Here is a 24,467-nt window from a genome sequence, read left to right as displayed (position 1 = left end):
TCGAAAAGACCGTCAACAAACAGCTGGCCGCCTTCCTCGAGACGAACGGATCCCTCGACCCATCGCAGTCCGGATTCCGTGCCAACCACAGCACCGAGACCGCCCTCATCGCCGCCACTGACGACATCCGAGCCCTGATGGACAACGGAGAAACAGCGGCCCTCATCCTCCTAGACCTCTCCGCGGCTTTCGACACGGTCTGCCACCGCACCCTAGTGCAGCGCCTCAGCAACGTCGGAATCCAGGAGAAGGCACTGGAATGGATCGTCTCCTTCCTCGACGGAAGAACACAAAGAGTCCGCCTACCACCGTACAAGTCAGAGGCCACTGAAGTCATCTGCGGCGTCCCTCAAGGATCCTCGCTGAGCCCTACTCTCTTCAACGTCTACATGAGCCCCCTCACGGCCATCGCACGCCAACACAACCTCAACATAATCTCCTACGCCGACGACACCCAGCTGATCCTCTCCCTGACCAACGACCCCGCTGCCGCCAGAGCCATCCTGCACGAAGGGATGAAAGAGGTAGCCGAGTGGATGACGACGAGCCGCCTGAAACTGAACTCAGATAAGACGGAGGTCCTCATCCTGGGCTCCTCGCCCTCCGCCTGGGACGACTCCTGGTGGCCCCCCGCCCTGGGCACCGCACCCAAACCAACGGACCACGCACGCAACCTGGGCTTCATCCTGGACTCCTCCCTCTCCATGACCAGGCAAGTCAACGCCGTCTCCTCGTCGTGCTTCAGCATCCTGCGCATGCTGCGGAAGATCTTCTGGTTGATTCCCACAGAGACCAGGAAGACCGTCACCCAGGCCCTCGTCACCAGCCGACTGGACTACGGCAACGCTCTCTACGCCGGAACCACCGCCAAGATCCAGAAGAGACTCCAGCGCATCCAGAACGCCTCAGCTAGACTCATCCTCGACATCCCACGACACAGCCACATCTCCGGACACCTAAGAGACCTACACTGGCTCCCGGTCAACAAGAGAATCACCTTCCGCCTCCTTACCCACGCACACAAAGCTCTCCACGATCAAGGCCCGAGCTACCTCAACAACCGCATCAACTTCTACGCTCCCAAACGCCACCTCCGATCTGCCAGCCACGCCCTCGCCGCCGTCCCACGCGTCCGCAGAGCCACCACAGGAGGAAGGTCCTTCTCCTACCTGGCCACCAAGACCTGGAACTCCCTCCCGGCCGACCTGCGCCTGACCCAAGACCACCTCTCCTTCAGGAAGAAGCTCAAGACCTGGTTGTTCGAGCAGTAGCGGCACCCCCCCCCCCCCCCCAAGCACCTCGAGACCCTACGGGTAGGTAGTGCGCTCTATAAATGTCTTTGATTGATTGATTGATTGAAGGACTGAACCTGTTGCACACTTTGGGCTTCACAAAAGATGATTTTGCCTGGTGTGAGAAGATGGACTGGCATAAGCTGTCCACTAGTTTTAGTGGGCACCTTGCACCAGTCCAAACAACCCCTAAGAGGTGATAGGTTAAAGACCACCTTGTTTGAAAGCTATCCTAGTGGTAGCTATGGAGAGCAGCCTTCAGGCTAAGTCTTGGAGGAATGTAAAGCAACTTGTTTTACCAGTCTACAATCTCTTGGGTAAACAGTGTTTTTGCTAATTAATTATTTATAGATCCTGGTGGAATAAAGACATTTACCAGCAATATCTTATAAATGGCAGAGGACAGGGTTGAATACCAAATGATTCTTTTGTTATTGTTTCACCAATATTTTAAAAAATTCCAATACATACATAAAAGTCTTTAGACTGGCAAACAAAAATAAGAAAAAAATAGAAGGAAATACCAGCCCCCCCCCCACAGCAACATAACATTATAACATTTACAGAATATTTAGTTTGGTTTGATCTTGAAGTGTAAGCTGATTAAACCGAAGACGAGACAGTTGAGGTCCTGCACGGGGTAGTAAAATACTCGTATGCTTTCAGGGTCCTTTGATTGGTTTACGTCAATAAGGGAGCCAGTTTCTGAGGTAGTGAAAGAAATGTTTTCATCTCCAATCACAGTTCCGAGCTACCACTGTCCAACTCTGTCATGTGGTGGCCACAGGCCATCATCTTCCTTTGTAATTTCACTGTCATTGATAATTTGCTTTAGTTCTTCCATAACACTTTTGTATACATAAGCCTCTTTTCTGGTCATGACATCATTTTTGTAATTGCTGTTGTAGGCGCATATCTTAATTTCCTTCCTGGTTAAAACTCAAACTCAAGGAACTCATGACCGAACTTTCCCTTATGGGCCACATAGTATACCAGGTAGAAGTCCCTACCCATAGCCACCACTCTCAAACTTGCAAATGGAGCAGTCCCTCAGGCAGAAAATGCAAATACCCAATGATTTTAATAATTCCGACTCCGATACCTGAGCATCTTCACCAGGGAAGTCACATTAAGCATGAAATGCCAGTTCCAAGAAGGTAGAGTGCTTGAGAAGCTTCTGTGTAATTGAGATAGGTGTACATCTAAAGAGGTTGAGAGGAAGTTTTGACGTTTTTCTCAAAAGAGCAACTGAAACAGATTGTAGAAGTGACTGATCAATCGTAGTTTTATAATCCTCTATATACTCTGGGCCATATTTATGGCAACGTGACACAGTGCAGTGCAGCAAGCCACCTTCCTGCACTGCACTGCATCACTGGGAAAGGGCAGGAATACAGTGCAATTAAGACATATGGTGCATTCCTGTCCTTTCCCTATGCAATGGCGATCAATGGGCTGCCTAGCGCCATTGTTCAAGAGTGCCTGTGGTCTGCAGTTGAGTCTGATTCCGGTACTGCTAACTTTTTCTGCACACCATTTGTTGAGTTAGTAACTGTGTGGACCAAAGAAGCTTTACTGAGGGACTCCTTTGTCTGTTGCACTGATAACAAGTGCAGTGAATAAGGAGACCATCATCTTTGGCAAAAGGTAAAATGTATATTACATGCAACAAATATTGCTTTCACTACTAAATAGACATATTTTCCTGGTTGACAAGGACCGTTTGAATCCGAGCAAAAAAGTCTAATTGGAAAAATCTAAAGTAGTTGACAGATAGTTCAGGGTATTTTAAGGTGGTTAAAAACAGTCAGACTTTTAGAAAAACAGCCATAAACAAATCTTCTGGATGTTGCCAACAACAGAAGCTGTGAAACATCCAAGAAATAAGGGACAGAAATTATCACAGGTGAAATGTTGATAGCAGGACTTGTCGCCACCAACACTTAGACCGCAAAGCCGCAGATGCTGCAAGGCACTGCACATGCATTGATGCCCCCTGGGGTAATGTGGGAGCAGTGCTGATTACAATGTGACCACGCCGTTCTCCTCTCCTTCTCTGCACATCACCACTGAGAGATCCATTCTCTGCGCTCCACTGATACCCACTCCCTAGAAACTGCTGCCTTACTGTCCGACTCATTTGAGAAGAGGGAGGCATTGAGTGGTGTATTCTTTGGCATGGTTGGAGGTATTCTAAGCCATTCAAGGCATATATGTAGCTTTGGCTAATGAAAGCAAAACAGATGTGTACACTAAGACTTCTCTTTATGGCAACACTTATAGGATTATTGGAAATTGATGAAAAAGACAGACTTTCTAGAGAAACTCTTGGAAGGTATAGATTGAGGTCTATACTCAAGGACCAATGAAAATATTACACAACAGTACCACATTTTGTGTACAAAAAGTTGAATCTGCACTCCAATATCAAGCTCCGTGCATGTTCATATTGAATTTTCATGCACAATTGCCAAGTGAGTGGAGTTCTGTATCTCCATAGTCTCTACAAGTTTGAGACCTTGATAAATTCCATGCACATATTTATTTGAGAGAATGAAATGGAAGAGAACAAACATTACTGATAAAGATGTGTTGGAAGGTGCTGCATTTGTAAGGGCAGGTAGGTAGCAGGGTTTCCGTTCTCCCACAGAACTGTGCACAGAGATCTAGAACCTGGGTGAGTTAGGGTGACCCAAAACTCACCTTTGTTTCAGAAATCCCCTTACCAAGCTAGCTACAGTGTCTCATCGGTAGTAATTACTTCCCAATGACTTAGACAATCCAGAACATGAACTTAGGGTACCTCAGGTATCGTGGAACACATGAACACTCTTTCGTTATATAATCATTACAAACCGAAACTGGGAGGCAAAGAACACACGTGCAAGTTTGAAATGTTTATTTTTCAATGCAAAGTTCCGAAACGCAGTATCTTGTATAATACCAACATACATATTATAAAAATCAGAGTTAGCAGCATAGTCACTAATCCATAATAAGCAAAAGGTGATAGCATGTTATGATGCAAAGATCTATAGAATTCTGTATCACCTACATTTCGCGCACCCTATTCAGTATATTATATTATATCTAAGAAGGTCTCATTTGGGTTCTAGCAGGGCGGGCCCATACCTCTAATTCTCAGTAGGAGTAGATCACATCAACAGCTACCAGATCTCTGCATGCGAAGCATCAAGTGTGTTGATTCATTCCCTGTAACTCTATCTTAAACTCGCGTAGAGCCCAATGTTGGCAGCAACATTATTTGTGTTATGTCTAATGTAGTGCGAGGATCAGGCTTTCAGCAACCTTGTGTTAGACAAAATTCTGTACCGGGGGAACACTAAACGGGCCGGCAACCCGACCTCGGATAACCTCTTTCCGGATCTTATCCTGCACTACAGTCGTATGCTGCAAGACGGAAAGTTGATTTTTGCACGTCCCGACACCCTGAAAGTCCCCCACCGGGATGCGGAAACCATATGAAAAACCGTTCCGCAGCACCCCAGCAGAAGTACGATCTGGGTATTCGCTGAGCCAGGGAATCATCGCCAAGGTATCAATCGGGGTTGGTAAAGGCGCCCCTCGGACTACATTAGACCTGTTTGGCGCCTCCTCTACCCCCATTCTCACCCGTTCTGGCTCTGCACAATGACTCAGGATGGGGTGCCCCGCAACCACTACATTCGTGCTTGAACTTACACGATCCCGGGGGCCTAGTACATTTACCCTTGTTGAAATTGAAACAGAAACCCTTCTTCCCTGCATTGCCGGCGGGTCTCGGATAATCGTCGGTACCTGTACCCGACCGAAAGGGCGTCCCCCCATATTGGCGGGAGGATTCACCAACAGTACTCCCCACCAACGGTATTTTCAACATCCCTGACTCTTTCATTTTATCCCATGTCAAAGAATCATAACAGTCCCAGGTTAAACTTTTGTTATGCTCCATCGCTTTCCTGAAAAGGTTGTCATAACAGAACCATTGGTTACCTTGGTGCGATGTCGAGTACCCCATAATTCGTGACTGATATACTGGAAACTCAGGGAGCAATTCAGGCCTACGTTCCCCCAAAATTGACGTAAAAATTCCCCATGCATTGCCCCAGTTGCCAATATTCTCATTTACTTTAAAGGCGGCCATTTTTGCGCGCCAAACACTTGGATGCATCAGATCCTTTTGACTCTTAACAGTTTCAACCTCATAATGATCAACAAGCAAGGAGAAAATGTTTACATATTCCCCCGCCCAAATCTTCTCCTTTATTGCCAAAGGAACATGTTGCCCCAATTTTTCTCTACGAGAGGGTGCTGACTCATCCCTCGCGATCGGCAATGGCCGCTTACCTGCACCGAACGCTGCTTCCGCCACTCGTGGCTTGTCTATCACCGCAGCCGGCGCGGGTACCTTGGCTGTATCACGTTTCTCGCGCAACTGTTTCATCAGTGCTTGCGCTTCGGCAGCCGTGGCGCCCTCGCTACTGTCCCCCAACCACGCTGCTAACTGTGCCGCCAACTCAGGAGGCATATCCTCAGTGGATGTCGGGGTGACTACGACGGGAATCGGATTCCCTTCCTTCGGTACCGGGGCCGGTACCGGGGCTGGCGCCTCGAGCGGGGAACAGGGGACCGGGACGTCTCCCCCGGCTGGCCCCCTTCTCGGCCTCTTTGGCTTCCCTCCAGCCGGTGGACGCCCCGATCCCTCCTCTCCGTCTCGCTCCGCCAACCGCTTCTTTATTTCGGACATCTCCTTCATGAGGACCCGAACCATCTGGTCAGTCGTCATTCTCTTCGCGCCTTTCTTGGGCATCTTTCAAACGAAGTATCTAGAAGACAAAAAGAAAGATTAAAACGCTCAAAATTGGCTCTTCGTTCTGTCCCGAGCTCACGTGCAGCGAGGAGGTGCAGCTTCAGGGCACAAGAACAAGAGGATGTCTTCTGGTCTTGCGTCCCTTTTTATCCGTCTTCAGGGCGGGCGTATACCCGCCCCTGCCTGCCCCGAGGGCGTGGCTGGCTGCGTCAGTGTCTAGGCCAGCCCACTCTAGGGCGGGAACGGGCGCGCCCCAGCTACGCCGCTTCGGGCATACCAGCCGAGACGCGCCCCCCGCCCAAAAATGGCTTCCCGGGGGGATCGAGGCACTCTGCCATAAGTTCGGGGGGACCGAGTTGGTCGCCCCTTTCCATTCTTAGAGGGTGCAGTTCTCAGTGTGCAGACAGTTGTACCAAGCACGACTGCTATCAGAGCAATAACATATTATTCTCAAATAAATCACATCTTTCGTCTAGGTTGAAAGCTACAATAACAATTAGGTGTCGTGTGCAAACTGAAGCCGAAGGAAAATATGTTGTTTAAACATTTAATAAACTCATGCTAACTTAACACAATATATAGAAACGCAGTAACCATATGACAGGTACCTATGCCATGTAATAACACCACAATCACAAATAAGGTCCAGTCAGGTTCTCAGTAAACTAATCCTTGCTCCACCCTTGGTAGCTTGGCTGTAAGCAGACAGGCATAACAACAGGTGTGTAAAACATTTAAAAACACCAATACTATAAATAAGTAAGACACAACACACAATAAAAATCCAATACCAATTTATAATAATGGGACATATTTGTATCTTAAAACTTACACCAAAATGACAAACTGGAGATTTTGTAAAGAATAAATGTAAAACAAGTGCTTAGAGGCACATTGCTCTCAAAGGACTAAAAGAAAGGCATCGCTGGACCGGGTCAAGAGTTCGGGCCACCTGTGATGTAATGCTTTTAATCTTACTTTCAGAAGTGTTTCTTGATACAGGAATGTTGACCACAGCACCAGCCAAGGGTTCAAAAGGTCTGGTTTGCCTGTTGAGATCAGACACTACAACTACCACAAAGCACCTGTCAATCCAAGTAAAACGTAGGTAAAGCTTGTCAGCTGGAGTTGACTTTGTTGATGTTGCTGGTAGCACCTTCAGCACTTTTCTATCGGATTGCTGATCAGGATGTCCACTCCTTTTTATTTAAGCAGCAAAATTCCTTTTTAGCCGATTAAATGCAGCAGGTTTTGTCCTCATGAGTCCAGCAGGGCATTCCTTCTTCTGTAGATGATTCTTTTGCGTCTTTGAGGGTCCACAATACCAGCCAAGTATCCAGAAGCTCTGAATTGCCTCTTGGAGATTTGGCACTACAATTTCCGCAATGCACTTGGTCACATTTTTTATAGTCAGAGTTCCAGGATATCTGTAGCAGAGTTTCATCCAGGTGTAATCTAAAGTCCTGTAGTCAGGAGTTCCTTTCTTATACCCAAGGAAGGGCTGGTAGCCCCTGCAACCGGTTTGAACTGGGCTATGCACAGGGACACCAAATGGGCCCCTAGTGCAGACTTCAAAGTACTCTTGGAGTGCTCCCAACCTGCCCCAATACACTAAAACATAACTGGGATGTGGTTACCCCTCCCTGTGACAGGAAACCTATAGTCCAGGCCTCCCCTGCTGTAGTTTTGTCCCGCAGCAGGAAGCTAGACTCTAATTGAATTAGCAGAAGGGCTGGCGAGGGTGGGGGGATATGATTCCAAAGTGTTTTACACCAAATACAACATGTTTCAGTGCAGCCATTCCAAAGTTAGCATTTACTGCGATGTTATAATGCACTTAAGAGTATATGGTCTGGCTGCATCACAGAACAGCCCCAGAGAATAGGTTCCAAAGGGTGCGAGGGACCCTGCTCATGCATGGGCAACCTCTTACACAAAACCCAGCACCCTGCCTTCAGGATTGATAAGGCTTGCCATAGGGGTGACTGATAGGTGCATGTGTGTAGTGATTTAAGGTAGATATAGGTAACCTGTATCTAAGTAAGGGGTGCAGACACCACCTTACCCAGGCTGCAGTAGCAGTTATTTGGTGTCATTTTGGAAGGCTTCCCAGGGGTGGCATAATACATGCTGCAGCCCCTGGTAGGCCTCTGGCGTACCTATGCCCTTCGTACCTATGGTACCATATACTAGGGACTCATAAGGGTACCCCTGTAACCAAACTGGAGTGTACCTGAAGTACTTGGAATCAATTTAGAGAGGAAGCAGCTAGGCTGGGGTCCTGGCTAGCAGGCCCCCAGCCAGACTAAAGTAAAAAAAACAGTGACATATCAGCAAAAAGTGGGGGTAACCATAAGAGCAGATCCTACTCTCCTACACCTGGCTTCAAAAGAATAAAAGAGTGGACTTCCTGAAAGCAGGTACAAAAGAGCTTTAGTAAGTCACCTGCATCCATCATCTCCAGCAAGACACACATAGAAGATCAGCTTCCTCTGGACTATAAAAAATTTGACCAGGTGCTTTGCGGAAATTGTAGTGCCAAATCTTCAAGAGGCAATTCAGAGCTTCTGGATACTTGGCTGGTATTGTGGACCCTCAAAGACCCAAAAAATACATCTACAGAAGAAGAACTGCCCTGCTGGACTCATGAGGACAAAATCTGCTGCATTTAATGGGCTAAAAAGTACTATTGCTGCTTAAAGGATATAGAGTGGAATTCCTGATCAGCAATCCGATAGAAAAGTGCTGAAGGTGCTACCAGCAACATCAACAAAGACAACTCCAGCTGACAAGCTTTACCTAAGTTTTACTTGAATTGACAGGTGCTTTGTGGTAGTTGTAGTGTCTGACCTCAAGAGGCAAACCAGACCTTCTGAACCATTGGCTGGTGCTGTGGTCAACATTCCTGTATCAAGAAACACTTCTGGAAGTAAGATTAAAAGCTTTACATCACAGGTGGCCTGAACTCTTGACCCGGTCCAGCGATGCCTTTCTTTCAGTCCTTTGAGAGCAATTTGCCTCTAAGCACTTGTTTTACATTTATTCTTTACAAAATCTCCAGTTACCTACATTGGATTTTTGTCATTTTGGTGTAATTTTTAAGATAAAAATATTTCCCATTGTTATAAATTGGTATTGGATTTTTATTGTGTGTTGTGTCTTACTTATTTATAGTATTGGTGTTTTTAAATGTTTACACGCCTGTTGTTAAGCCTGTCTGCTTACAGTCAAGCTACCAAGGGTTGAGCAAGGATTAGTTTACTGAGAACCTGACTGGACCTTATTTGTGATTGTGGTGTTATTACATGGTATAGGTACCTACCTGCCCTTACAAATGCAGCACCTTCCAACACATCTTTATCAGTAATGTTTGTTCTCTTCCATTTCATTTTCCCAATCGCACCCCAATAAAATATGTGCATGGCATTTATCAAGGTCTCAAACCTGTAGAGACTACGGAGAAACAGAACTCACTTACCAATTGTGCATGAAAATTCAATATGAACAAGCACAGAGCTTGATATTGGAGTGCAGATTCAACTTTTTGTACACAAAATGTGGTTCTGTTGTGTAATATTTTTATTGTTCCTTGAGTATAGACCTCAATCTATACCTTCCAAGAGTTTCTCTAGAAAGTCTGTCTTTTTCATCAATTTCCAATATTCCTCTAAGCGTTGCCATAAAGAGAAGTCTTAGTGTACACATCTGTTTTGCTTTCATCAGCCAAAGTTACATATATGCCTTGAATGGCTTAGAATACCTCCAACCATGCCAAAGAATACACCGCTCAGTGCCTCCCTCTTCTCAAATGAGTCGGACAGTGAGGCAGCAGTTTCCAGGGAGTGGGTATCAGTGGAGCGCAGAGAATGGATCTCTCAGTGGTGATGTGCAGAGAAGGAGAGGAGAACGGCGTGGTCACATTGCAATCAGCACTGCTCCCAAATTACCCCAGGGGGCATCAATGCATGTGCAGTGCTTTGCAGCATCTGCGGCTTTTGCGGTCTAAATGTTGGTGGCGACAAGTCCTGCTATCAACATTTCTCCTGTGACAATTTCTGCCCCTTATTTCTTGGACGTTTCACAGCTACTGTTGTTGGCAACATCCAGAAGATTTGTTTATGGCTGTTTTTCTAAAAGTCTGACTGTTTTTAACCACCTTAAAATACCCTGAACTATATGTAAACTACTTTAGATTTTTCCAATTAGACTTTTTTGCTCGGACTCAAACGGTCCTTGTCAACCAGGAAAATACGTCTATTTAGTAGTGAAAGCAATATTTGTTGCATGTAATATGCATTTTGCCTTTAGCCAAAGATGATGCAAGAAAACCAGCGATCCATAAAAATGATGGCACAAAGAATGTTCAAAAACAAAATCATTCCATTGAGGAATGATATAAGTCATGTTGGAGCAATAAAAGGTTAGGCCCCTATCCTAAAATGTTTTGAAAAAATGGAACAGGAATACTATACTGCTGCAGTGGCTCCTTTGAATCAAGAGCACCGTATCATAGCTGAAAAGGAAGTCCTAGAAATATATTTTTAGATGATGGTCTCCTTATTCACTGCACTTGTTATCAGTGCAACAAACAAAGGAGTCCCTCAGTAAAGCTTCTTTGGTCCACACAGTTACTAACTCAACAAATGGTGTGCAGAAAATTTAGCAGTACCGGAATCAGACTCAACTACAGACCACAGGCACCTTTGAACAATGGCGCTAGGCAGCCCATTGATCGCCATTGCATAGGGAAAGGACTGGAATGCACCACATGTCTTAATTGCACTGTATTCCTGCCCTTTCCCAGTGATGCAGTGGAGTGCAGCAAGGTGGCTTGCTGCACTGCACTGTGTCACGTTGCCACAAATATGGCCCAGAGTATATAGAGGATTATAAAACTACGATTGATCAGTCACTTCTACAATCTGTTTCAGTTGCTCTTTTGAGAAAAACTTCAAAACTTCCTCTCAACCTCTTTAGATGTACACCTATTAAAATCATTGGGAATTTGCATTTTCTGCCTGAGGGACTGCTCCATTTGCAAGTTTGAGAGTGGTGGCTATGGGTAGGGACTTCTACCTGGTATACTATGTGGCCCATAAGGGAAAGTTCGGTCATGAGTTCCTTGAGTTTGAGTTTTAACCAGGAAGGAAATTAAGATATGCGCCTACAACAGCAATTACAAAAATGATGTCATGACCAGAAAAGAGGCTTATGTATACAAAAGTGTTATGGAAGAACTAAAGCGAATTATCGATGACAGTGAAATTACAAAGGAAGATGATGGCCTGTGGCCACCACATGACAGAGTTGGACAGCAGTAGCTTGGAACTGTGATTGGAGATGAAAACATTTCTTTCACTACCTCAGAAACCGGCTCCCTTATTGACGTAAACCAATCAAAGGACCCTGTAAATGTTATAATGTTATGTTGCTGTGGGGTGGGCTGGGAATTCCTTCTATTTTTTTTCTTTTTTTGTTTGCCAGTCTAAAGACTTTTCTGTATGTATTGGAATTATTTTAAAATATTGGTGAAACAAAAACAAAAGAATCATTGGGTATTCAACCCTGTCCTCTGCCATTTATAATATATTACTGGTAAATGTCTATATTCCACCAGGATCTATAAACAATTATTTAGCAAAAACACTGTTTACCCAAATAACTCCTATTATTGCCTTTGAAGAATGTGCAATTGTAATTAAAGTAGATGACTTGAATGCTCAGTTATCCAACACTCAATCCTGGAATATCAAGATTTCGAAAAAACAGAAGTATTCAACATCTTCCCAGTCTCTAATAAAGTGGATACTAGAGGACATATGCTTTTTGGATGTCTGGAATGAAAATGACTACATAATTGCCAAATAGAGTATTAATGTTTATATTCTTGCTCAATTTACATATAGCTGAAATTCATGTTTGTCCATTCTTGACTATGCAATTTTGTGCTATTTGACATTTGGGTTGTTGTCTAATCTCATGGTCATTGAGAATCCATTGAAAGACATAACATTCTACCATTTTTAGTGTATTTATGTGTAAAAGATGTATTCCTAGGAACCAAGAAATAGTTCTTGTTTCTACAAATCCAATTGCCGTACTTATTGGGATGCAGGTAGAGTGGAGGCCTTAAGTACAAACCTGAGCAAGTCCATAAAAGAGACAACACGCTCTTACAAAAAACCACTAGCAAAGTTTGAGTACTGGATGATTGAATTTGGAGGGCCGAAAACAAACTTTTTAAGAACTAAGGGCCAGATGTAGGTTGGCAAATACCGGTCGGTAACTGCAGATTTCGGCCGTTACCGACCAGTATTTGCTAATGGAGATGTAGGGGGCCATAAAATATACAGAATCGGTATATTTACCGATTCGGTAAATTTACCGATTCTGTAAAATACCGAATCAGTAAATTTACCGAATCAGTAAATACAGATGTAGGTGGCACTGGAAACAGTGCCACAGGCCATTACCGAATTGTTATTTACCATGTAATAGTATTACATGGTAAATAACAAATTCCAGTGTATATGCACATCTGTGCATGTACGCCTGTGCCATGTGGCACACAAACATGCCCTAAGGGCATGTCTGTGTGTCACATGGCACACAAGCTAGTAACAGGGTTGCAACAGGGTGTCAAAGTGACACCCTGTCCCCCTTGTAAAATCGGTAATTTTACCGATTCTGTAATTACCGAATCGGTATTTGCTATTGAATCCTATGGGCTTCAAGGCCCATAGGAATCAATGGCAAATACTGATTCGATAATTACCGAATCTTACCGATTCAGTATTTTTACCGAATTTTTTACCTACATAGCAATTACCGAATAGTAAATACCGAATTGGTAAAATCGGGTATTTACCATTCGGTAATTTGCTATTACCTACATCTAGGCCTAACTCGGGTAAATGTTTAGCTCAACAACTAACTCACTCACTTAAGTATAAATATATTAGAGAAATTACAAGTGATATTAATTGCATGATTTGGTGAAAATGTTTGTTTTACTCCTTTGAAAAAGTAGAAAAAAATATTTAATGAAAAAGGAAATATACAAAGGGCAATAATTAAATGACAGGCTGAATCAAAATGAATCGCTCTCAGGGAGGCTGCAGTATAAAAACAAATATGAACACAAGGAGGTTTTGGAATCTGATTGCAGAAGCTTTAGGTTCCAGTAAAGAGGTCCCCTTTAGTGATACAATGAGTACAATATTTAAACAAGCTATATGCAGCCAACATGGAAGCTTCACTGCAGTGGTTTTCCAGGCTGATTCCCTAAATGATTTTGGTCCCCTATCAGCATTATAGATTAAGAATTTCATATTAAAATGAAGATGTTCAAGTGTAATGGGCCAAGGCGAAATTCCAACCTTGGTTTTAAAAAAATATGCTTTTCTTTGGGCCATGGTATTAGCCCCATATATAATTATTGTTCTGAGCTCGGTGTTATCCCCCCCCCCCCTTTTGAAGAGGGAGTTTAGCCGTTCCTTTGTATGACAGGGGGATAAATCTCTATCTCACAAGCGTAGACAGATAGCACGTTTGGATGGAGGATTTGCACCAAAGGTAGCCAGTCAAGAATTGTCCTGTCTCCTGGATGCAGAGGGCAACTTCATGTTTTATTTGCCCCCAGAGGCCTACAAAAGAGACTGGATCACCTCAATGTTTATGCAGAACACCATTTCTGCATAAACAGACAGAATTGAAAAAGTTGAAATGTTCAAAATATTTTGGGAAGGGAAAATTGAAAGTGGTCAAAACATAGCTACACGTTTAGAAAATAATTAGCTCAAACCTAAACAAAAACAATAGTTAATTCCACTTAATCACGAAAACTTTTGACTACCCAACTGGTCTCAGATTGTTTTATACTGCCCATGGTCATGGACACTTCTCCTCTTTACTTCCACTTTACCATTTAAAAAAATCCCCCAATTATTTTACATGCACTGGAGATATTGGGTGTAGATAAGTGGTTCTTTATAGACTCTATTGAGAGAAAACTATATATAAATAGAGTAACCTGAATACTCTAGCTCCAACTTGTGAAATCAGCCTCAAGATAGGTTTATCTAGCCCTTATCTGCTGGGTTTAGCAGCAGACTTTTGTTGGTGCCTTTTGTTGAAAGATTCTGAGGACAATTCCTTAAGGAAACTATTGTGGAGAGATATATTTATTTTACAGAGATTATATAGTACATTTGCGGAATAGCTTTTCACCTTAAACTTATTTGAGCTACAATTAGAGACACTTATTTCCATGTCTGCATGAGAACTTAAATCTTTTCTCAAATCCTCTTGCCCCACTTCTAGTATGTGTACAGATATGGTATCTTGCCTAGTGAAGGGCACATTTAAAAGGATCTGTTCCCCGTGTATGGTAAAATGTTTACAACTGTATCTGAAATGGAACTTTGACCATGGAGTTTGCTGACTAATTCTCCTTGTAAGAATAAATATGACCCCACTAAGGAATATTATAGGGGCATGGGAAAAAATTTACTGGAAAGACAGACTGCAATTATTGCACTGAGGGTTCTAATATTTTGATCACGTTGTTTTGTGTGTCCAGCTTTGCGCTTTTTTTCATTTAAAGTATACTAAGGCTCTTTTTTATGCAATATGATATTTTACCTGCTGAAAACATTTGCGTTTTTAAACAATCCAGAAAATGAAATGATCTGTCTTACAATACATTTATATTGACATTTGAAAGCACATTTAATCTGTGAACTATTACATTTGATTTGTCTTAAAAGGATGATGAATGAGTGAAGTGTTGATTGTATGCATATTTTTGCTGTCCCAGAATTAGGAATAAAAAGTTTTTGACTTTGCTTTAGGATATCTAACAAAGTGCTACGATAAAAAAAAGTGGATGCATGACACTGTGAATGGTCTGAGAATTTGCCTTGTTGAGAGCAAAAATCTGTTTGTCTTCATAATGGAAATAAGCAGGGAACACATCAAAATTAAAGAGCTAGAGACATGTTTGAGAATTTTAAAGTAGCTGAAAATGTATTTTAGGCGTGGATTTTAACATAGTGGATTGAATGCTCGTTGGAGCACAGCTGGGAGAGTAAGAGAAAGTGTTAAAGTAAAATTATTAACGTTAGCAAAATCCACTTTATAAGTGCAAATTAATCAAGGTCAAGACCTACTTGAAACCAAATGTTTCAAAATACTTCCAAAACTATAATTTCTGATTTTAGCCATAACTAACAGGTGTGTTTGCGATTCATATTGTCCTTCCTGGAATGAATCAAATGTTGTAACTTCACCACCGGAATTTAGATTTGGCGTACATAAATGGGCCCAGGTATCATTTATGTCCAGTTTGTATCAATAGCTTGTAATGCCATTTGTTTGGTGTAGAGATACTGTCCTGATGAGGAGATTCCAGCTTCATAACTGGCGTTAGGACAAGAAATTATGGTCAACTCATAATCAGTCGTTTGGGAAGGAGTTTTGTAAATGATTCATTTTTTCTGTACTAAGTAAGAATTGCACACACCTTTAGAATAACCTAACGCAGAACTCACAATATCTTGTGACTGGCTTTTGGTGACATTAGCACACAATGAAGTGAACCACAACCTAAAGTGTTAAATCTAAAATTGGAAATTATGAATGCCTTTCATATGCATTTGATAAGAATATGGAATACTATCAGGCCATAGAAAAGGGTTCACCATATTTTCACCTGTCTTGTATTTCACATTTCCAAAATATAGGACACAAGTAGCTTGCGAACTGCCAGACAGTAGCCTATAAACATGTGTTCCAACATAGTGCTACATTCAGTGGGAACTAGATAACAACAGCAGCAAACAGTTAGCACGTGATACGGCGATGACAAGCTTTCATGGAAAAATGTGTATGTCAGAAAATAGCAAGGTTTGTTCGTAGGAATTGATTCCAGTTACCCAACATGACAACCTTGCTATCACTCAATCTTATATCTGAAAACTAAATTTAAAAAATGAATGCACTGATGGATGATGGTTTTATTTTTGACGCAAGTTAGCTGATTTTTTTTCGCTTATTCTCCATTGTTTCAAGCATTTTCTACGACGTCATTCGTTTCCATTCACTTACCTGTTATTTTTTCTGTTGTCTTCGTTACAATAGCTCGCTCTCAACGTAACGCTTCACAACAATTGCCCTCTAGTGGCGTGCCACTCCAAGATGTTAATCCTTTCAGTGTGCTACAGGATGATGTGGAGGATTCCGGTATTGACTCTTTTGGAGTAAAAGGTTCTTCTTCTTCTACTACTGCTCGCTCGAACTCTAAAACTAATTCCAAGATACCTGCCACACCAGGTAAACGGGTGAAGGCGAACCCTCCTTCTCCCCCTAATACCTCCTCCTCCATCTCCATGGGATTGATTCTTGAAGAAATAGGAGCACTCAAACCTTTTATGATAGAAACGAATACTTGTCTCCAGAGTCTTGAGGACAAATGGACGCATATGGATTATCAGGTTGCTGATCTGGAAAGGAAGGTCACTACTGTACAGGTGATTACAGATCAAGTACCTGGAATGCAGAAAGAAATACAGTCCCTTAAACAACAGGTTGAAAACTTGGAAAACCGCAATAGACGCAATAATCTTCGTATTTACGACATTGCGGAAGGTCTTGAAATGTCTAATCCTATCTAATTTTTTCAATCCTTTTTGCCAACACTTCTTGGTCTCTCCTCTTCACCCTCATTGAAATTCAGCGAGCACATCGCCTTGGTCAACTTTCACGTTCTTCAAGTTTTTCATCATCTCCGTCGAAACCTCGAGGTATTATCCTGTATTTTCTAAGAGTATACAGACTTGATTAAAGTCCTTCAAGCTGCCAAACAGAAAGGGAAGATTACTTGAAATGGTGCCAATCTCTTTTTTGCGTAGGACTATGCTAAAACCACTGCGGATCGTCGCAAGCAATTTTTGAATATGAGACCTGCTCTTCGCTCTCTGATTGCACACTATGGATTGTTCCATCCTTGCCTGTTCAAAGTGACTTTCAATAATAGAACGACCAATTATGAAGATCCTGCTCTGCTTCAGCGTTTCCTTGATTATTGCAGAGATGAATCTATGGACACTCCTCAATTATAACTGAGTTGTTTGTCTCATTATATTTGGTGCTTTTTGTTGCTGCGTTTTGTCATGTCATGAGATCCTCTTCTAATGTTTTATTTTTATTTTTACTTGGTGCGGTCTTGTGAGCCCTTTGATCTATGACTTCTTCCTTTCTCTGCCCGGAGGCTTTGTTTCATCTTGCTGCGTCCTCTTGGAGTCTACTGTTCAGTGTGTCCTCCCCCTATGTGGTTCCTGCACCCCGCTCTCATTGTCTTTTTGTGGTACGTCTTTTTGGTATTTTTATGGTATTATACAGTTTGTTCATTATGTTTTCTATATCTGTTTTGTGTTCTATTCTCCTGTTTTGTTCTTCACACTTTTCCCCTTTCTAATCCTCCCTTTCTCCCCTCTTTCATCTTTATTTATTCTTTTTACTCTGGTTGACAGTACACTCTTTTCTATTTCTTTTCTCTTTTTATTGTATCTCACTTTTCCTCGGATTTCTTATTCCCTATATCTCTTTCTTCTTTTCCAATGCTTTCTTACTCCTTTCCTTTATTCTTTATCTGACGGTACTTTTATTTTTCTTCTTTTTCGCATACTACCTCCTGATTTTCGTTACTACTAATTTTTTCTCAATTTTCTTTTCATTGCATTCAAAATTCTTGCATTTTCATAATGTTTATATAACGTATATGCATTCCCAAGATGTTTGTCTCACAATAGTTCATGCATTACTTGATAAAATCTTCTTTTATTGTTTTCATAACAATTGCATATGTTTTGTTGTTAATGGTTTACCTTCAGAGAAGTAACATGGAACGTTAAAGGAGTTAATAATCCTATAAAAAGGCAACATGTGTTATCTCACTCAGCTAGGTTAAATACCGATATTGCTTTTCTTCAAGAAACCCCTCATTTGTCAGAAATTGAAACAGCCAAATTGAAAAGGGGTTGGGTTGGTCATGTTTTTTCTTCTCCCGCTTGAGGGAAGAAAAATGGCTCCTCTATATTGTGTCATAAAAAACATCAACCTTCAGTTATGCATCAGGAATGTGATCCTGATGGCTGTTGGGTCATAACTAAATTACTTATTGACCGAATTCCTTTAGTATTATTCAACTTTTAGGTTTAAAGTATTTTATTAAGGCATAAAAAAACACGGGGAGGGGAGCAGGAGGTCAGGCAAACATACAATACAAGAAGCAAAACGTTGCAGCGAGTCAGAAGAAGAAGAGGGAGGCAGGGTGCCCCAGAGGGTAACAAGGCAAAAAAACATAAGGCAGTAAGGCACTGTAAACAACCCCCCGTAGGCCCCCACTCCCTAGGCAAGGCCAAGCCAGAATAGCACACAGCAAAAGAGAAGCATACCATACCACCAGCCCCTCGACCCCAGAAAAGGAGAAGAAAGAAAGCAAGGAGGAAAGAAAAGAAAACAACACCCCAACATCCCCGTCCGAAAAGCAGCATTAGAAGCATATAACCCCACTTCCCACCCCCAGCCCCCGGTCCCCAATCCGCACAATCACTCCGCCGCTGGCGTCGGCGGTGTCAGCCTAAGGAGGCGCAAGTACCGTGGGCACGTTAGCTCGCGAAATTCCGTGGACAGCAATGCCAAAAAGGGATGCCAGAGCTCCTCAAACTGGTCAACATTCCCAGCCATCGTTAGCGATATCTTCTCCATACCCAGTACCCGCCAGAGCCTATGCAACCAACCAGTGATAGAGGGGGCAGTGGGGGTGCGCCAAAGGACAAGTATGTTCTGAACGGCTGAGCCCAGCGCAATCGCAATCTGCCTGCCCCTGCGGGATTTCAGCGGGTACATCAAGTCATTGGGGAGGCCAAGCAAGACATACGCGGGGAAGCGCGGGAGCTCAATCTCAAAATGCCTATCCACCTCATCTAAGACTTCCTTCCAGTAGGCCGACAGCACCGGGCACTCCCAGAGAATGTGCGTGAGGGTGCCCTCCTGTCCGCAGCCGCGCCAACAACCCTTATCGCCTAGTTTGCGCATCTCGTAGAGCCGCTCCGGGGTGTAGTACCAATAGGTGGACACTTTAGTGAAGGTTTCCGTCAGCCCAGTGTGGTACGCAGAGTGCCTCGCCCGATACGCAATCTTGTCCCATTCCTTGTGGCTCAGGGTCCTGCCCAGTTCCCTGTGCCAGCGCTCCCTCCCTGGGTTATGGTAGTGAAACGGCGGGGGTTGGAGAAATTTATACAAATCAGTGATGAGTTTGGCATCCGAGGCCCGGGTCACCAACCATCGCTCATAGGGCGTAATTGTACGGGCGGCGACGTCACGCACTGAGGGTTGAAGAGCCCAGTGGCGGACTTGCATGTAACGCAATCTGTCCCCCTCCGTCAGGCCAAACTCCTGCCGGAGCTGCTGGAAGGGGAGCACGCCCTCCGGCCCGTAGATCTGGAAAAGCGCTCTACATCCCGCACTCACCCAGTGTGAAAAGGCCCCCGGCTCCAGGCCCGGAGTGAAGTCCGGGTTGCCAGCGATGGGAGAGAACGGCGACGGAAAAGTGGTGAGCTCCCGTAGCTCACACACCGCGTCCCACACTCTTAGCGGGACCCGGGTGATAAAGGAGGCGTAGAGATTAGGCGGGCGGTGAACGCGCCGTAGGAACGGGACCTCCTGGAGGGTACGGCCCGCAACTGCCTGGTCTTGAAAGAGCCAGTGTTTGTCCGATTCCCACCGGCTCCACTCCACCAGGTACCGGAGCTTCGCCGCCTGAAAGTACTTCCGGAGGTCCGGGACCCCGAGACCTCCCGCCTCCGGGGCAAGCATGGAGAGGACCCGCTTCATCCGAGGCTTACGGCCTTGCCACACAAAGCGGGAGATGTCTGCCTGCGCCTGCCGTATCCAGCCCACGGGGGGCTGAAGAGGTAGAGCGCGGAAAAGATACAGGATCTGGGGCAGTATTGTCATCTTCACCGCCGCAATACGGCCCAGCCACGAGAGTAGGCCCTTGTTCCATCGGCCGAGTTCCTCCTTTATCTTTTTGCCTAGAGAGGAATAGTTAGCTGCGACCATGGCAGGCAGGGTGGGAGCAAGCAAAATGCCCAAGTAAGGCACCGTGGAGGAGGACCACTGCAAAGGGAAGAGACTTTGAAGGTCCCGTCTGGTGTCGGCAGAGAGCGACACATCCAGTGCAGCCGACTTAGTCATGTTCATTTTAAAGCCCGCAACACGGGCAAAAGCGTTCAGCTCCTGGACACAGGCAGGGAGCGACCGCCTGGGGTCATCTAGGGTCAACAAGACATCGTCCGCGTATAGGCTGACAGTGTGTGTGTATTGCCCCATCTTCACCCCAATAGCGTCCGGGTTGTCGCGGATCCTCTGCGCAAACGGCTCCATATAAAGGGCGAAGAGGAGCGGCGAGAGAGGGCAACCCTGTCTCGTGCCGCGCTCAATGGTGAAGCTGCTGGAGCTGTGTCCATTGACACGCACTGACGCCGACGGTCTCCTATAGCAGTTAAAGACCATAGTGCGGAACTTCTCGCCGATCCCTAGTTTCCCAAGGACCAGCTCGAGGTATGGCCAATGAACCCTATCAAAGGCCTTCTCCGCGTCGACCGATAGCAGCATCCGCTCCCCCGGGACGCGTGAGGCTTTTTCCAGGACGTGCGTCACTCTCTTCGTGTTGTCGACCGTCTGCCTACCGGGTACAAAACCGGCCTGATCTGCCTCCACCAAACCTGGTAAGTATAGACCCAGTCTGGCCGCCAAGATTCCGGTGTAAAGCTTGAGGTCCACATTTAGGAGCGAAATGGGCCGGTACGAGCCGCACAAGGTCCGGTCCTTCCCCGGCTTGGGGATAACCGACACAGTCGCCGAGAGGAGGTCCGGTGGGATGGCGCCCGGTTCGGAGAAGGAGTTGAACAAGCGAGCCAGGAGAGGAGCAACAGTGGGACAGAAGGTTTTGTAGAACAAGGCCGTGTAGCCATCCGGGCCCGGGGCTTTGCCATGCTTCAGCCGTGCGATCGCGGAGATGACCTCCTCCACGTGAATGTCCCTCTCTAGGTGGTCCGCCTGGGAGGGGTCCAAGACCGGGAGGGTCACGGATTCCAGATAGGCCTCAGCCTCTCCCGGTGGGGAAGATTCTGAAGCGTACAGTGCCTCGTAAAAGGATCGAAAGGTATCTGCCACCTCCGCGTCACCGGAAACCGGGATCCCATCCACTCCCACCAGCTCCTTTACCACATTGCGTTGCTGCGCAACCCTAAGCCTATGGGCCAGGAGCTTACCGCACCTGTCTCCGCCAGTGTAAAAGGCATGTTTCAGGCGCAGCGCTGCGTACTCCGCTCGATCTAGATCCAACGCAGAGAGGAGTTTTCGTGCCGCCTTCAGTTGCTTCCAAACCCGAGGTGCCCCCGTCCGGCGGTGGACCTGCTCAAGCTCCCTAACCTGCGCCGTCAGTTCTTCCCTCTTGCGCTGGCGTTCCTTATTTTCAGCCGAGGAAATGGAGATAAACTCTCCCCTGACGACTGTTTTCAAAGCCGCCCACTGTGTAGCCAGGGACGTGTCAGAGTTGTTATTGTGGGTCAGGTAGTCCTGGATGACCTCCTCCACTCGTTTCACCACCGATTTCTTATGGAGAAGCGTGTCCCGAAGCCGCCACATCCCTCTCGAGGGGGGGGGCGCCGGCCACGCAAAAACTCCGGAGACCGGCGCATGATCGGACAGAGACAAGACCCCGATGTCCGCCGCCGTGGCGGCCGAGCGAAGTGGGCCGCTCACCAAAAGATAATCCAACCGCGAATAAGTGCGGTGTGCGTGGGAAAAGTAGGAGTAGTCCCTATCGGTGGGATGCATGGTGCGCCAGAGGTCATGCAGGTCCATCTCTGCAATCTGGTCCCGCACCGCTTTAGAAAGCTCCCCTGTCTGCGGAAAACGCTGGGCAGACCTATCTAGAGTGGAGTCGAAGACCATATTCAGGTCTCCCCCCAGGATGACATGGCGATCGGGCGAGGCAGTAACGTCCACCAACACCGAGTCCAGGAAACGATCTTGGTGATCGTTTGGACTGTAAACCGAACCAACCGTAAAGGTAACACCTCCTAAGCGCATGCGATACACTAGGAGCCTCCCCTTCTGCTCGGCATGTTTATACAGCACCTCCCCCCTAAAGGAGCTGGCTAGAAGAATGGCCACCCCAGCGGTCTTAGTCGCAGCAGAGGAAAAAAGTTGAGTGGGGAACTTGGCAGAGCGCAACCTATGGCAATCTCTGGAGAGTAAATGGGTCTCCTGCAGGAGGCAAATATCCGCCTGCGACCCCTCCAATAGGGAGAGGATCGCCCTACGCTTTACGGGGTTATTCAGACCCTTGACATTAAGGGTCACTACTTTCAGGGGTGGCATCGCCAGGGAAACAGCGCGCTATGCAGCAGGCGGGGGATCAGCGGAGGGGGCGCGCGGGGCAGGGGCGCAGGGAAGGCCAGAGGCGGCATCGTACTCGTTCGGACAGCTTCGGACGGGACCCCCCCCACAACAAACCAACAATGAAACCCCCCCAAAAACCATTGATGGCAACCGGCCAAAACAAAAAGCAAAAAACAACACCCCATAGTCTCAGTCTAGCCCAAATGGGCGAGTCTGCAGAAAACAGTCAAGTGGACGTCCAGCCACACACCACCCCCCCCCCCCCCCCCCAACCCCCAGCCCAGCATCGTGAAAGCTAAGAGCCTCTCCCCCCGGAGAAAAATTAGGCCGTCAAGGCCACACCAGTAGATTCAGGCAAGTTCCTGGCCGCAGTCCTCAGGGCCTCCGCCATGTCAGCTCTGATGGTGGGCGAGTCCGGGCGACTCACTGGCGCTGACGATGGGCGCCTTCTCGACCTCCGTCGGCCCCGCCGCTCGGGGCGCCTCCATGCGGGTGTAGCCCCGTCCTCCTCCGTAGCAGTAAGACCCAGCACCCCGCAGACATCTTGTAAGGAGCGCAGCTGATGCAGTACCCCATTCCATCGAAAGATAAGACGGAAGGGGTGACCCCAGGAGTAGGCCGTCTCGTGCTCTCGCAGAAAGTCCGTAGCGATGCGGAAAGACCTGCGCTTTTGCAGTGTGATGGCAGACAGGTCCTGATAGAGCGCCACAGGTCTTTCGCGGAAGGTCAATGGTTGCTTCCTACGGGCCTCAGTCATGATGCGCTCCTTTAGAGGGAAATCCGGCAAGAATGCCAGGATATCAGGCGGGGGTGCTGATGACTGGCGCTGGCGGCCCACTCTGTGTGCCCTGTCGATGCGGATGGGGAAATCCGCTCCCTCCTCCAAGATGTCACGGAACAGGTCCTGCAGATAAGCCACTAGGTCCGCACCTTCATCGGCGGATGGAACACCCCGGACCCGGATGTTGTTCCTCCTGGACCTGTTCTCGAGGTCCTCCGAGTGGGCCTGGAGCTCGACACATTGCTCCCGGAGGCGGAGGACGTCCTGTTGGAGATGGGTTATCTCCTCATCGCGGCGTTGAGCCGCCGTCTCCACAGTATCGACCCGTTCGCCCAGGCCCTCGACTTCCCTGCGCACCTCCCGGACCTCTCCAGCCACTTCGGTCTTAAGAGTCTGAAATTCCTCCTTGAGGGAGGTGAATAAGTCCTCCATGAAGGACCGCGTGACCGGCGGCTCGCCCGCAGTTGCGTCCGTTGATGCCCGGGAGGCCCCCGGGGACGGCTGCGTCCTGTCGCGTAGTTGCTGGGACCTGCCGAGCATTTCCGGCAAGGTGCGATCACCCCATGCCGCGCCACGTCTTCCAGTCATCTTGGGGCCCGGCAAAGCCCAGGATTAGTTGCTGTAGGCGAGCGCCACCGCTCGCGGGCACCAGATGTGAGGCCTTCGCCGAGGACAAGGATAGTGCGTCACAGGCGACAAAATGGCGGTCCGGGCATGGGCAAGACGGCCCTCGGGCCAGCAGGGCAGGCAGCAAGAGTAGGCCTCCCGTCTCGTGTTCCCAGGGAGGGCAGTAGATGAGCTGGCGCCAGAACGAGTCGAGGCTCCCGTGTGAGAAGGGCGCGGGCAGGGGCCACCGGGCTCAGCCACACAAAGACAAGATGGCGGGAGGGTGGGACCCAAGAAGGCAGCCCGGGCCAGCAAGTCCATGGGCAACTCTCAAATGATAACGGGTCCGGAAAGTGCTAAACCGGCGCCTCCTCCCATCACCAGTCGATTGCCCGGCTCGGGCACTGCTCGAACTCCGCCATCCAGCGCCTCCGGGCGCGGAGTTCGCAAGGCGTCGCCCCTCGAGACCCCGGGTAGTGGGGGGATCGCCGGTACAGGGCTAAAG

At 46.7% G+C, this 24,467-nt stretch overlaps 1 pseudogene; it reads right to left on the bottom strand.

Annotated features, from left to right (window-relative positions):
* Nucleotides 1-1,863: 1,863 nt before the first annotated feature.
* Nucleotides 1,864-2,306, bottom strand: LOC147700676 (protein mago nashi homolog 2 pseudogene; annotated as a pseudogene).
* Between the last annotated feature and the right edge of the window lie 22,161 nt (nt 2,307-24,467).

Source organism: Lissotriton vulgaris, chromosome 7, assembly GCF_964263255.1.
Source record: "Lissotriton vulgaris chromosome 7, aLisVul1.2, whole genome shotgun sequence".
Taxonomy (NCBI): domain Eukaryota; kingdom Metazoa; phylum Chordata; class Amphibia; order Caudata; family Salamandridae; genus Lissotriton; species Lissotriton vulgaris.
The sequence above is the reverse complement of the archived record's forward strand: the minus strand, read 5'-3'. Positions and strand labels throughout refer to the sequence as shown.